Source organism: Nicotiana tabacum, chromosome 6 (assembly GCF_000715075.1).
Source record: "Nicotiana tabacum cultivar K326 chromosome 6, ASM71507v2, whole genome shotgun sequence".
Classification (NCBI taxonomy): Eukaryota; Viridiplantae; Streptophyta; class Magnoliopsida; order Solanales; family Solanaceae; genus Nicotiana; species Nicotiana tabacum.
In genome coordinates, this window is record NC_134085.1 from 111,538,027 (window position 1) to 111,553,799 (window position 15,773).

Below are 15,773 nucleotides of genomic sequence, written 5' to 3' on the forward strand. Positions count from 1 at the left end.
TTTGGGTTCGGAGAGGTTTTGGTAAGGTTTGAGACACTTAGTCTCTTTTGAGTTAGCTTAAGTTGGAAAAGTCAACCGGATGTTGACTTAGGTGAATAAGGGCTCGGATGTTAATTCTAAGGGTTCGGATAGCTTCGGGAGATGATTTGAGACTTAGGAGCGTGATCAGAATGGGATTTGAAGGTCCGGAGTAGATTTACACTTGAATTGGCGAAAATGGAATTTTGGCGTTTTCCGGTTGGTAGGTGAGATTTTGATATAGGGGTCGGAATGGAATTCCGGGAGTTTCAGTAGGTCCGTTGTGTCATTTGGGATGTGCATGCAAAATTTAAGGTCATTCGGACGCGGTTTGGTAGACTTTTTGATCAAAAGCGGAATGTGGAAGATTTTGGAACCTTAGGCTTGAATCCGATGTGATGTAGTTGATTCGATGTTGTTTGAGGTGTTTTGAAGATTTGTATAAGTTGGGATATAGGTATATGACTAGTCGTGCTTTTGGTTGAGGTCCCGGGGGCCTCAGGGTGATTTTGGATGGTTGACGGGAGATTTTGGAGTTAAGTTTGGCAGCTGAAGTCTTATGGTTGCTATCATAACCGCATTAGTGGTTGGGAGGCCGCAGGTGCGACTCCCGCAGATGCTAAAGCAAGCCACAGAAGTGGCCGAGAGGTAAGTCAGGCGGAGCCGCAGAAGCGGACTTATGGACGCATCTGCGATTGCGCAGGTGCGAGAGAATGACCGCGGGTGTGGTCCTGAGGTTTTTAGTCATTTTCGCAGGTGCGGTAGGTAGGACCGCATAAGCGGTAGCACAGAAGCGGAAAATGGGCTCGCAGGTGCGAAATACCTGGGTCAGAAGTTATATAAGGTGTATGCAACGAAATCAGAGGGTCCAATTTCTTGCTATTAAGTCATTTCAGAGAAAGACCTCGAGGCCTCGAGGACGCAAAGCTGTGACCGAGTTCCCTCCCTCGAAGCTCATCGAGGTCCGACCTAAAGAGGATACTGATCGAGGCTAGAGTAAAATAGGGAACTCCCAAGGCATGCGACTAAGTCTGGCAAAGCCAGCCTGTCTGGAACCTGTATCAAGGTGTCACGTCTAGCCGTCCCATCTCTATGCCTTTACAATTAATACATTTTGTACTATGTTGGATTTTTCCTCCTATATAAAGGGGATCCTCATCACTTTGTAGGGGGCCGTTGTTGCTCCAACTATTCTACACGGAATATACAAGAACTCTCTCTTTTTTCTCTAACTTACTCGCTCGAGATCACCACTTTCATTTATTGCTTGGTATTGGCTATAAAGAGCCTCCTTTAATTATATCCTAGTTGTAGCCCCTTCCTGATTATCCCCAATAGCTCGAGCCCGAGACCAGACATCGACCTCGAGGCCCCTACTCAGTTAGTTCGAGGCCCGGACAGCAAGCCCCTCGGTTTGATTATAACCCTGCTTTAGTTCATATTTTGTCGTTAAGTTTCATATATCTAACATCAACTACTCTAACAACTAGCATAAAAATAGATTACGTATTTTTAGAGTCCCATTAACAAATTTAATTGTTATTACCATTTTTACAGTAAACATAAGGTTTCCTACGCGAATTTTTGCTAAGTTCTCCATTTTTGAAGACGGGAAGTGAGCTAGGGCAGTGAATTTCAAGGGGAAATCGAAGAATATCATTTGGGTAAGTTACCTAAGCTTTATTACTTGAGTTTATGACCATTTTTCATTGTTTAATCATGGTATTAGTGGAAATTAAGGAAGAAAATTGAGGGATTAGTGTTTAATATTGGGGAGCTTTGAGTGGGGATTTGAGGGGCCATTTGAGGTCCAATTTCGATTTTTTGGTATGAATAGACTTGTGGGAGGATAAGGATTCTATTGATGTCATTTTTATGGAATTTCAAGACGTGGTCCCGAGGGTCGGGTTTGGCCAATTTCGGGATTTTTGGTATAATTTAATTATTTTCACTTGGGCTTCATTCCCTTAGCATAATCTAATGTTATGATTCTGATTTTGGGTAGATTCGGTGTGAGTTGAGACCGAGGCGAGAGGCAAAGGCAGCGCACAATAGTATTTCATCCAATTTGAGGTAAGTAACCATTGTAAATCTGGAACTGAGGGTATAAAATCCCGGTATTTCGTATTGTTTTGATAAATGAGGTGACGCACATGCTAGGTGACGAGTGTGTGGGCGTGCACCGGTAGGGATTGTGACTTGGTCTGTCCTGTAGCGACTATTAAGCCGCATATTTAATTTAAATCTTATGATATCACTTATTTTAGAGATTGATACTATATTATGAGCTATATGTCATGTTTGGGGCCTTGTGCCGACCTGTTGAGACTCTTAAGGGCATTTTTACTATTTTCCTCACTCTATTTGTTTGAAAGCATATCCTCAGTCATGTTGTACCTGTTTATTGTTTAACCTGGTTTTCATCACTCTACTTCTTTAAATGTGAAAACTGTTTGAGCTGAGTTTCCCTAATTTCCACTGTTATGCCCGATGGGCTGTGAGGTTAATGACTAAGAGAGGTTGAGGACCTAATGAGGATTATATATATATATATATATATATATTATGGATCGGGCTGCACGTCGCAGCGATACTTATATATAAATATTGGATCGGGCTGCGCGCCACAACAATATGATGCTTGGGCTGTAGGAGCCGCTTTGGAGTCTGTACACCCCCAGTGAGCGTAGTCGACTATAAACTATGGATCCGGTTGCACACCACATCGGTTATTATGATTATTACTATTATGAGATATTGTTAAGCCTGAGTGCTGAGTGTGAGTACTGTGTGACGAGAGTTGAGCACGAGTGATCGAAAGGCTATATCTATGAGTGATACCTTGCTTGAGGGGCCCATTTATGATATTTTTGCTGACTTTACTCTTCTTTTATAATGATCCTCTGTTGAAAACTTCTAAGTAAATGATTTCAAAGTATTTCAATTGAAAATGAAGTTTTTACGAAGTAACTGGCTTTTAAACTGTTGAGTTGGTTTGATACTCTGTTGCATACTCAAATATATGATTTTTAATTGCTCGGCACTTAAATGAGACCTTATTTACTTTAGTTACTTACTGAGTTGGCGTACTCACGTTACTCCCTGCACCTTGTGTGCAGATCCAGGTGCCTGAGCGGCAGAGTGAGGGTCTCCAGCATTATCGGAGCTTACCGGAGACTACAAGATAGTTGCACGGTATCCGCAACCCTGCTTTCCTCCTTCCTATCTTTATTTTCTACATTTTAGGGCTTATTATGTATTATTCAGTCGGACTGGTTGATTTAGAGGCTCTAGACTCGTGACACCAGATTTGTTGGGCAGTGTTGGTTTGTTGTTGTACTGTTTTCCGCACATTTCAGTATTTTATATATTTCTTATGAAAGTTCGAGACTTAATCAGTTTTAGAAAATGGTTTTATAAAAAGAATTTATTGTGGTTACTTGTTGGGTTGGCTTGCCTAGTATTGTGATAGGCGCCATCACAACCGGGGTATTTGGCGTCGTGACACAAATAAAGTATGTAATGTTAGATGAAATATTGTTATGCTTAAATAGATAAGAATTGTATTAAAACCTTAAATTGGTTGAAAATTTTATGCACGAGCTCCGGTGGAAAGTCACTCCAAGTCGGATAGGGTGCATTATACAACCGGCCAAGAATTTCAGTGATTATCTTTGTAACCCGATTATTAGTTATGAACCTGCAACATAGCAATTACATTAAATAAAGAAGAGTAGCTATTATAATTCAGCAAAAATAAAGAAGTAATAAATAAATCTTACCCATTGCCCTCAGGCCTGATGATCATCCTATGATAACGATCATACCGCACTTCTTCTGGATCATCATCCTCCGATGAATCTGAAGCATGCGTAGAAGGGGAGGCATCTGGCTTAGCGCTACTATCTCGAAGACGAAGTCTAGAAATGCTAGGAGACGAACTCTGTGTAGAAAGAGACTGGATCCCTGATAAAGATGGCTACGATCCACCTACCTGCATCGATCTAGACCTATGCTGCGATCCAGACCACTGTTGTGATCCGTCCGCCTAAAATCTAGATGGATGCAATCCAGCTGGTGATGAAGCAAATGGAGCAGATGACGGGCTGTCACGACCCGGATTTTCCACCCTCGGGAGTCGTGATGGCGCCTACTAACGAAAGCTAGGCAAGCCAACCCTTAACTACCTAATTCATTATCGAATTACTTCTTTTTAACAAAAACAAGTGATAACATTAAAACAACGGAACCTTAAATAATTAAGCGGAAGGAAACGATGAAATATCTAAAATCAGCGTCTATTACTACTTTAAAACCTCAATGCCCAAAATCTGGTGTCAAAGTGTCACAGACTGTCTAAGAGTTACTACAACCAAGGTCTGAAGAATATACAATATACTGTTTCTGAACGAAAGAAAATGAAATAGATAAAAAGGGATAGAGGGGGACGACAGGGCCTACGGACGCCTACAGGTCTACCTTGGGTCTCCGGGTGGACTGAAGGAAGCACTCCAACTACTGTCCGAAAGCTGCTCCTGTATCTGCACACAATGCAGAGTGTAGTATCAACACAACCGACCTCATGCGCTGGTAAGTGTCTAGCCTAACCTCGGCGAAATAGTGACGAGGCTAGGACTAGACTCCAAATAAACCTGTGCAGTTCATATATATATACAGCGGAAAAGAAATACAAAAATAACCAGTCAATGTGGGAGGGGGAAACATGTTGTGGGGGCGACAATAGTTCTGAATAGATAGGCATCAAGTAAGGAAAGAACGACATAACTAGAATATCAACAAAGAAACAGGAATCAACAATTGCACGGCATCACCCTTTGTGCTTTTACTCTCAGCCTCACCAAAGTAGTTATATAATAAAAACGTGCATGGCATCACCCTTCGTGCTTTTACTCTCGTCCTCACCAAAACAATCATATAATCAAAATGTGCACGACATCACCCTTCATGTTTTTACTCTCTTTTCTCAACATATAATCAATAGAATCGGCACGGAATGGTACGTCGTGCGACACGGCATCACCCTTCGTGTTTTTACACTCTTTCCTCACAATAACAAACAATGCACAGCATCACCCTTCGTGCTTTACACTCTTTCCTCACAATAACAAACAATGCACGACATCACCCTACGTGCTTTAACACTCTTCCTCACCCAAATAACAATCACAAACAAAGGGGCAAGGGAATAAACAAAATAATAATAGAAATCCCGGCAAGGGAACACAATTAAATAATTAAATCCCGGCAAGGGAACAATATCAATAATCTTAACATCCCGACAAGGGAGATAATTAACAAATCAACAATATCCCGGCAAGGGAACAATTTAATAACTCTTTCTCAATTTTACTTCACAATTCACTTCACAACTCGAGCCAATACTCTATAGGTTAGATTATCACTTATTCTTTCACAACTCATTTCACAATTTGAGCCAATACTCTAGAAGTTCAATTGTCACTTGTACTTTCACAGTTTCACTATACAACTTGAGCTAACGCTCCTCAATGTTCAGAGGTCACAATTCTTTCCACAAACCTTATACAACAATTAGGAATCTTCACCAAGGCATGAATAATACAACGAAATCATGAAAACTACAATATAAGACCCACGGTCATTCTTGACACCAACGTATAGATACTCGTCACCATGCCTATGCGTCGTACTCGACAAGAAACAAATAGTAAATATGACACAACTCCTAATCCCTCAATCTAAGGTTAGACCAAACACTTACCTCGATGCAATGAACACAATTCAAGCCTCAACTACCGCTTTACCTCTTGTTTCCACCACCAACTCCCTTGTATATAGCCACAATTTGCTTAACGATATCAATAAATGCTAATTGAATCAATTCTAATGAATGAAAATAGATTTTATAAAGATTTCCCCAAAAAGTCAAAAATCGACCTTGGGTCGGCTTGGTTCAACCCCGAAATTCGGACCTAAACCCGATTACCCATTCCCCACGAACTAAAATATGTAATTTATTTTGAAATCGGACCTCAAATCGAGGTCCAAATCCTCATTTTTTGAAAAACCTAGGTTCTACCCAAAACACCCAATTTCCCCCATGAAAATAATTGATTTGAAGTTGAAATCATGTTAAAAGATGTTAATGATTGAAGAAAACTAGTTAAAAATGACTTACAATTGATTTGGAGAAGAAACGTTATTTGAAAAATCGCCTCTTATGCTTTTGGGGTTTTGAAAAGTTAAAAATAACTGAAAAGTCCGTTTAAATATACTCCTCTCAAACCCTCTCTGTGGACCGCATAAAAAGGACTGCGGCCGCGGAGCTCCACCGCGGACCGCATAAAACGGACTGCGGCCGCGGAGCTCCACTGCGGACCGCAAGAAATCAAGCATGGCCGCAGAGGCTTGGCCTTGCTCACCGCGGACCGCACAAATCTCACCGCGGTCGCGGAGTCCCTACCGCGGCCGCGGAGTTTCCACCGTGGACCACGAGACCTGGCTTCAGAGACCTGCAACTTCTCTGAATCTGCAACTTTTTCCTAAGTTCAAAACTTGCCGAAACACACTCGAGCCCTCGGGGCTCCTAACCAAACACACGTACTAACTCAACAATATCATACGAACTTATCCGTGCGATCAAAATCACCAAAATAACCTCAATAACTATGAATCAAACCTCAAAATCAAGAACTTTTTATCAAACTTCATCAAGTATCAAATTTAGCAATTTAGGTCCGAATCACGTCAAACGACGTCCGTTTTTAACAAAAATTTATAGAAATGACTTAAACCATATATAAGACCTGTACTGGGTGCCGGAACCAAAATACGGGCCCGATACCATCTCTTTCTAATCAAACTTCATTTCAAATTTTCTTAAAAATTTTCAGAAAATAATTTCCTTTAAAAATTCATTTCTCGAGCTCGGGACCTCGGAATTCGATTCTGGGCATACGCCCAAGTCCCATATTTTCCTACGGATCCTCCGGGAAAATCAAATCACGAATCCGGGTCCGTTTACCCAAAAATATTGACCGAAGTCAAATTTATTCATTTTACAGTCAAAACTTATCATTTTTCACAAAATTTCATATTTAAGCTTTCCGGCTATGCGCCCGGACTATGCACGCAAATCGAGGTGACTCTAAATGAAGTTTTCAAGGCCTAAGAACATGAAAGTTTCGTTTTAAAACAAGTGATGACCTTTTGGGTCATCATATTCTCCACATCTACAACAACCATTCGTCCTCGAACGGACAGAAGAAGGAAGTACCTGAGACGGGGAAAAGATGGGGATAACGGCCCCGCATATCGGACTCGGACTCCCAGGTCGATGCCTCAAGAGGCTGACCTCTCCACTGAACACGAACAGAAGGAAAACTCTTCGACCTCAACTGATGAACCTGCCGGTCTAGAATAGCTACCGGCTCCTCCTCATAAGACAAGTCCTTGTCCAACTAGACAGTGCTGAAATCTAACACGTGGGATGGATCACCGTGATATTTCCGGAGCATGGACACATGAAACACTGGGTGCACGGCTGATAAGCTTGGCGGCAATGCAAGTCTATAAGCCACATCTCCCACTCGATCAAGAATCTCAAACGGGCCAATGAACCTAGGGCTAAGCTTGCTCTTCTTCCCAAATCTCATCACGCCCTTCATAGGCGACACTCGAAGCAATACTCGCTCACCTACCGTGAATGCCAAATCTCGAACCTTGCGGTCTGCATAACTCTTTTGCCTGGACTGAGCTGTACGAAGCCTATCTTGAATAATTCTGACCTTGTCCAAGGCATCCTGAACCAGATCCGCACCCAACAATCGAGCCTCTCCCGGCTCAAACCGTCCAACCGGAGATCTACACCACCTACCATATAAAGCCTCATAAGGAGCCATCTGGATACTCGACTGGTAACTGTTGTTGTAGGCAAACTCTGCTAGAGGCAAAAACTGATCCCAGGAGCCTCCAAAGTCAATGATACAAACTTGGAGCATATCCTCCAAAATCTGAATAGTCCGCTCGGACTGCCCGTCCGTCTGAGGATGAAATGTTGTACTCAACTCAACCCGAGTGCCCAACTCTCGCTGAACTGCTCTCCAGAAATGCGAGGTAAACTGCGTACCTCGGTCCGAAATGATAGATATAGGCACACCATGAAGGCGAACAATCTCCCGGATATAGATCTCAACCAACCTCTCGGATGAATAGGAGACCGCCACAGGAAGGAAATGCGCTAACTTGGTCAACCTATCAACAATGACCCATACTGCGTCGAACTTCCTCTGAGTCTGCGGGAGTCCAACAATGAAATCCATAGTGATCCGCTCCCACTTCCACTTGGGAAGCTCAATCCTCTGAAATAAACCACCAGGCCTCTGATACTCGTACTTGACCTGCTGACAATTCAAATAATGGGCCACATATGCTACGATATCCTCTTCATTCTCCGCCACCAATAATGCTGCCGCAAATCCTGATATATCTTCGCGTCGCCCGGATGAATAGAGTACCAGGAGCTATGGGCCTCCTCTAAAATAAACTCTCGGAGCCCATCCATATTTGGCACACACACTCGACCCTGCAATCTCAAAACTCCATCATCATCTAAGGTAACCTGCTTAGCACCTCCGTGCTGCACCGTGTCTCTAAGGACACACAAATGGGTCAGAAATATCCAACCCCACAAACTGATTGGCCAAAGCCTGAACTTCCAAAGTAAGCGGTCTCTCTCCGACCGGAATATAAGCAAGACTGCCCATACTGGCTAACTTCCTACTCAACGCATCGGCCACCATATTAGCCTTTCCCGGAAGCTGATCAAACAAATCATCAATCCTCTGCAATGGATACTTATTCTTGATTGTAACCTTGTTCAACTGCCGGTAATCAATACATATTCTCATCGATCCATCCTTCTTCTTAACAAACAGCACCGACGCACCCCAAGGCGAAACACTCGGCCTAATGAAACCCTTCTCAAGCAAGTCTTGCAACTGCTCATTCAACTCTTTTAACTCAGGTGGGGCCATACGATACGGCAGGATAGAAATGGGCTGAGTGCCCAGAGCCTAATCAATGAAAAAGTCAATATCCCTGTCGGGTGGCATACCCGGCAAGTCTGAAGGGAAAACATCAGGAAACTCTCGAACAACGGGCACAGAATCAATAGAAGGGACCTTAGTACTAGAATCACGAACATATGCCAAATAGGCCAAACACCCCTTCCCGACCATACGTCGAGCCTTCACATATGAGATAACACTGCGGGTAGAATGACCAGGAGTTCCTCTCCACTCTAAACAGGGAAAATCCAGTAAGGCTAAGGTCACAGTCTTGACATGACAGTCCAAGATAGCGTGGTAAGGTGCTAACCAGTCCATCCCTAATATAACATCGAAATCGACCATGTCTAGAAGCAACAAATCCACACGAGTCTCAAGACCCCCAATCACCACAATACAAGAACGATGGACTCGATCTACCATAATAGAATCACCCACCGGTGTAGACACATAAACAGGAATACTCAATGAATCACTAGGCATGACCAGATACGGTGCAAAATAAGATGACACATACGAGTAGGTAGACCCTAGATCAAATAACACTAAAGAATCTCTATCACAAACCAGAATAGTACCTGTAATGACTGCATCAGAAGCCTCAGCCTCGGGCCTAGCTGGAAGGGCTTAACATTGGGCTGGACCCCACCACCCTGAACTGCATCTCTGGGACAGGCTACAGCTGGCTGGCCTCTACCTCTAGTACCTCTACCTCCACCTCTAGCACCTCTACCCCACCTCTAGCTGGCTAGGTGGGTTGTGGAACACCTGGTGCTTGTACCATAGCATGAGAACCATGATGCTGAGAGCTACTCGGTGCTCGAAGGCAAAACCTGGCAATGTGACCCATATCACCACAAGTGTAACAAGCCCTCGGCTGCTGAGACTGCTGGCCCTGTCGACCTGAATGACCACCCCCCCGAAAACTCTGAAGTAGCGGTGCACTGATAGGAGCAGGTGGTGCACTGTAGGACTGCTGATCGGGATACTACATTTGGGGACCACGACCACCTGAAGTTCCGTGAGAAACCTGGAGCGCTGACTGAAAGAGCCTAGGAGGATAGCCTCTACCATACGAATCTCGACCTCCGGATGAGGTACCACTGAATCGACCTGAATGACGGGGCCTCTTGTATGACCCATGTCCGCCTCCCTTTGATAGAACCATCTCAACTCTACGAGCCACATTGGCCGCCTCCTGAAAAGTAATCTCACTCCCGGCCTCTATAGCCATCTAAAGACGAATCGGCTGGATAAGACCGTCAATAAACCTCCTCACCCTCTCTCTCTCTCTCTCTCTCTCAATGAGGAGTATAATGAGAGCATGGTGAGCTAAGTCGATGAACCTGGTCTCATACTGGGTAACAGTCATGGAACCCTACTGGAGGTGCTCGAACTGCCTCCGATAAGCCTCTCGCTGAGTAACGGGGAGAAACTTCTCCAAGAATAGCTGCGTGAACTGCTCCCAAGTCAAGGCTGGTGATCCGGCTGGTCTCGCTAAGCAATAATCCCTCCACCAAGTCTTGGCGGATCCAGACAAGCGAAATGTAGCAAAATTAGCCCTGTTGGACTCAAAAACGCCCATGTTCCTGAGAACCTTGTGGCAGCTGTCTAGATAATCCTGGGGATCCTCAGTAAATGCACCGCTGAAAGTAGAAGTGAAGAGCTTGTTGAACCTATCCAGTTTCCACAAAGCATCGGCAGACATAGCCGCTCCATCATTAGTCTGAGCTACCACATCCGGTTGTACTGCTCCAATTGGCTGAATCGCTGGAGTCTGAATCTGAGGAGCTACCTGCTTCGGAGTGCAAGTAGCAGGAGTCTGGGCTCCTCCTCCAGCCTGAGAGACGGTTGGTGCTACAGGAAGCAAGCCTGCTTGGGTGACATTCTCCATGAGGCCCACTAATCAGACCAGAGCATCCTGAAGAACTAGGGTAGTAATAAACCCCTCTAGGACCTAAGCTGGGCCCACCGGAACTGCTGGAACCGAAACATCCTTATCAAAATCAACCTGAGGCTCCGTCACTGGGGCTACTGCTCGGGCTGAGATCTACCCCTACCTTGGCCTCTAACACGGCCTTGGCCTCGGCCTCGCCCTATGCCTCTCGTGGGAGCGGCTGCTGGGGGCTTGGGCTGCTAAGCGGAGGATGAGAAAGTGTGTGTCCTCGCCATCTGCGAAAGAACAGAGTAGAAGTCCAGTTAGCATTGAGAAACAAAACCGCACGATAGGAAAGAATAAATGTGAAGTTTTTCCTAACTCTGTAGCCTTTAGGGGATAAATACAGGCATCTCTGTACCGATCCCTCAGTCTCTACTAAGCTTGTTTGTGAACTGTGAGACCTATGCAACCTAGAGCTCTAATACCAACTTGTCACGACTCGGATTTCCCACCCTCGAGAGTCGCGATGGCGCCTACTAATGAGAGCTAGGCAATCCAACCCTTAACTACCTAATTCATTACCGAATTACTTCTTTTTAACAAAAATAAACGATAACATGAAAACATCGGAGCCTTAAATAATTAAGCAGAAGGAAACAATGAAATATCTGAAATCAGCGTCTATTACAACTTTTAAAACCTCAATGCCCAAAATCTGGTGTCACAGACTGTCTAACAGTTACTACAACCAAGGTTTGAAGAATATACAATATATTGTTTCTAAACGAAAGAAAATGAAACAAAGAAAAAGGGATAGAGGGGGACGCCAGGGCCTGCGGATGCCTGCAGGTCTACCTTGGGTCTCCGGGTGGACTGAAGGAAGCACTTCAACTACTGTCCGAAAGCTGCTCCTGAATCTGCACACAGTGCAGAGTGTAGTATCAACACAACCGACTCCATGCGCTGGTAAATGTCTAGCCTAACCTCGGCGAAGTAGTGACGAGGCTAGGACCGGACTCCAAATAAACCTGTGCAGTTCATATACATATATGCACACACACACACATATATATATATAGCGGAAAAGAAATACAAAAATAACCAGTCAATGTGGGAGGTGAAAAATGCTGTGGGGGAGACAATAGTTCTGAATAGATAGGCATCAAGTAAGGAAAGAACGACATAACTAGAATATCAACAAAGAAACAGAAATCAACAATTGCACGTCATCACCCTTCGTGCTTTTACTCTTAGCCTCACCAAAGCAGTTATTTAATAAAAACGTGCACAACATCACCATTCGTGCTTTTACTCTCGTCCTCACCAAAACAATCATATAATCAAAATGTGCACGGCATCACCCTTCGTGCTTTTACTCTCTTTCCTCAATATATAGTCAATAGAATCGGCACGGAATGGTACGTCGTGCGGCATGGCATTACCCTTCTTGCTTTTACACTCTTTCCTCACAATAACAAACAATGCACGACATCACCCTTCGTGCTTTAATACTCTTCCTCACTCAAATAATAATCACAAATAAAGGGGCAAGGGAATAAACAAAATAATAATAGAAATCCAGGCAAGGGAACACAATTAAATAATTAAATCCCGGCAAGGGAACAACATCAATAATCTCAACATCTCGGCAAAGGAGATAATTAACAAAGCAACAATATCCCGGCAAGGGAACAATTTAATAACTCTTTCTCAATTTTACTTCACAATTCACTTCACAACTCGAGCCAATGCTCAAGAAGGTTCGATTATCACTTATTCTTTCACAACTCATTTCACAACTCGAGCCAATGCTCTAGAAGTTCAATTGTCACTTGTACATTCACAATTTCACTACAAAACTTGAGCCAATGCTCCTCAATGTTCATAGGTCACAATTCTTTCCACAAACCCTATACAACAACTAGGAATCTTCACCAAGGCATGAATAATACAACGAAATCATGAAAACCACAATATAAGACCCACGGTCATGCTTGACACCAACGTATAGATACTCGTCACCATGCTTATGCGTCGTACTCGACAAGAAACAAATAGCAAATAGGACACAACTCCTAATCCCTCAAGCTAAGGTTAGACCAAACACTTACCTCGATGCAACGAACACAATTCAAGCCTCAACTACCGCTTTACCTCTTGTTTCCACATCCAACTCTCTTGTATCTAGCCACAATTTGCTTAACGATATCAATAAATGTTAAATGAATCAATTCTAATGCATGAAAATAGGTTTTATAAAGATTTCCCCAAAAAACCAAAAATCGACCCAGGGCCCGCTTGGTCCAAACCCGAAATTCGGACCTAAACCCGATTACCCATTCCCCCACGAGCTCAAATATGTAATTTTTTTTGAAATCGGACCTCAAATCAAGGTCTAAATCCCCATTTTTTGAAAAACCTAGGTTCTACCCAAAACACCCAATTTCCCCCATGAAAGTAATTGATTTGAAGTTGAAATCATGTTAAAAGATGTTAAGGATTGAATAAAAGTAGTTAAAAATGACTTACAATTGATTTGGAGAAGAAAAGTTATTTGTAAAATCATCTCTTATGTTTTTGGGGTTTTAAAAAGTGAAAAATAATTGAAAAGTCCGTTTAAATATACTCCTCTCAGACCCTCTCCGTGGACCGCATAAAAAGTACTGCGGCCGCGGAGCTCCACTGCGGACCGCATAAAACGGACTACAACCGCGGAGCTCCACCGCGGACCGCATAAAAAGGACTGCGGCCGCGGAGCTTCACTGCGGACCGCAAGAAATCGAGCGCGGCCGCGGAGGTTTGGCCTTGCTCACCGCGGTCGCGGAGTGCCCACCGAGGCCGCGAAATTTCCATCGCGGACCGCGAGACCTGGCTCAGAGACCTGCAACTTCTCTGAATCTGCAACTTTTTCCTAAGTTCAAAACTTGTCGAAACACACTCGAGCCCTCGGGGCTCCTAACCAAACACACGTACTAACTCAACAACATCATACGAACTTATCCGTGTGATCAAATCGCCAAAATAACTTCAATAACTATGAATCAAACCTCAAAATCAAGAACTTTTTCTCAAACTTCATCAAGTATCAAATTTAGCAATTTAGGTCCGAATCACGTCAAACGACGTCCGTTTTCAACCAAACTTTATAGAAATGACTTAAACCATATAAAAGACCTGTACCGGGCACCGAAATCAAAATATGGGCCCGATACCATTTCTTTCTAATCAAACTTCATTTCAAATTTCCTTAAAAATTTTCAGAAAATAATTTACTTTAAAAATTTATTTCTCGAACTCGGGACCTTGGAATTCGATTCCGGGCATACGCCCAAGTCCCATGGATCTGGGTCCGTTTACCCAAAATATTGAGCAAAGTCAAATTTATTCATTTTACAGTCAAAACTTATTATTTTTCACAAAATTTCATATTTAAGCTTTTCGGTTACGCGTCCCTACTGCGCACGTAAATCGAGGTGACTCTAAATGAGGTTTTCAAGGCCTCAGAACATGAAAGTTTTGTTTTAAAATAAGTGATGACCTTTTTGGTCATCACACGGGCGTACCACATGGCTCTATGACTGCTGACTCGATAGACTCATGTAACTACATGTAGGATCATATGGAGGAAGCGGGGTATAGCCCTATGGCGGAGAATGGTAATAGTACTGGTGGGAGGGCGTATGGTGGGTAGTCTGATGAGTAGATGGATGTGGTGGAATAGATGTGTGCCTAGAAGATTGCTGCCGGCTAGCAGCAGCAGAGGGATGCAAGTGTGGAGTGGAAGGAAGCGAGGGTGTAGCACCATCATCATGATCAATAGACCTTTTATATGTAAATTATATATATAATACACTCACGTGCACAAAATTCTTGTAAGTCCGGTCTAGTTGTAGTAACAACAACAACAAATATATATATATATATATATATTCGACTAGATCTTACTATAACACAATAAAAAATTATTTTTGTAGATTATATACAAGTATGACCAGGTCTTGGTCAAATATTGACCAATTTCCGATCGAAATTAGTCGAAATTTTTATTTTTTTGCCGTGGGACCACTATTTGCTTTGTCAGAAATATTTTCGTTGACTTTTGCGACCATATTACTTAACTAGATGATGCCTAATATGTGTATAAGCCTAAACCATAAAGGATCACTGTTGACAATACTTCTTTTAGTGCCTAATAAAATTATGTACACCGAGATGATAAGCTTAAGCAAACTGTAAGTAAGAAAGTTTACCATACGAATTGAAAAATAGCTTCAACAAACTGTCTTTGCTTTTCTGTTTCACGCAAGAAGATTTCAACACCAAAAATATACTTTATGAATCCTTGTTCTATCCTTCACGTGTCAATTCCAGTGAATATTCCCATCTTTTAAACTTCAGTGTGCCAATTTTTGATGTATTTGGGGACCTTTGTTTATAGTTCTGGTTTCGGGATAAGCTCTTTGTGCGGCAGACGTTTCTCTCATGTATTTGTTTTTTTTTTCTTTTTTCTTTTTTCCTTCTTATTAGATTAGTTACATTGGGCTTTTAGCCCAAATATCTTTTTTATTTGTATGCTAATGACTAATATAGCCAAATGTAAATACGGAGTGTTACAACAAATCATCTGAGATAAAAGAAAAATCTTGTTTGCCATGTACTCTTTGATCTCAAGATTATCTATTAAACTAGTAAATTTGACCGCGCGAAAAAGAATTTCAATAAACTCATTGTTTAATACATGTGTATAACGTAAATAATCTAATACTAAAATTATTAAACTCTAATAAATATAGACTTCTCTGAATAAT

General features: G+C 42.7%; 1 long non-coding RNA gene across 1 annotated transcript; it reads right to left on the reverse strand.

The window, feature by feature from the left end:
- Positions 1 to 11,607: 11,607 nt before the first annotated feature.
- LOC142181715 (uncharacterized) lies at positions 11,608 to 15,467 on the reverse strand. The gene is made up of 2 exons (XR_012710632.1): positions 15,216 to 15,467; positions 11,608 to 11,993 (listed from the first exon to the last, which is right to left on the reverse strand). It is a non-coding gene; the product is annotated as an uncharacterized LOC142181715 (long non-coding RNA).
- Between the last annotated feature and the right edge of the window lie 306 nt (positions 15,468 to 15,773).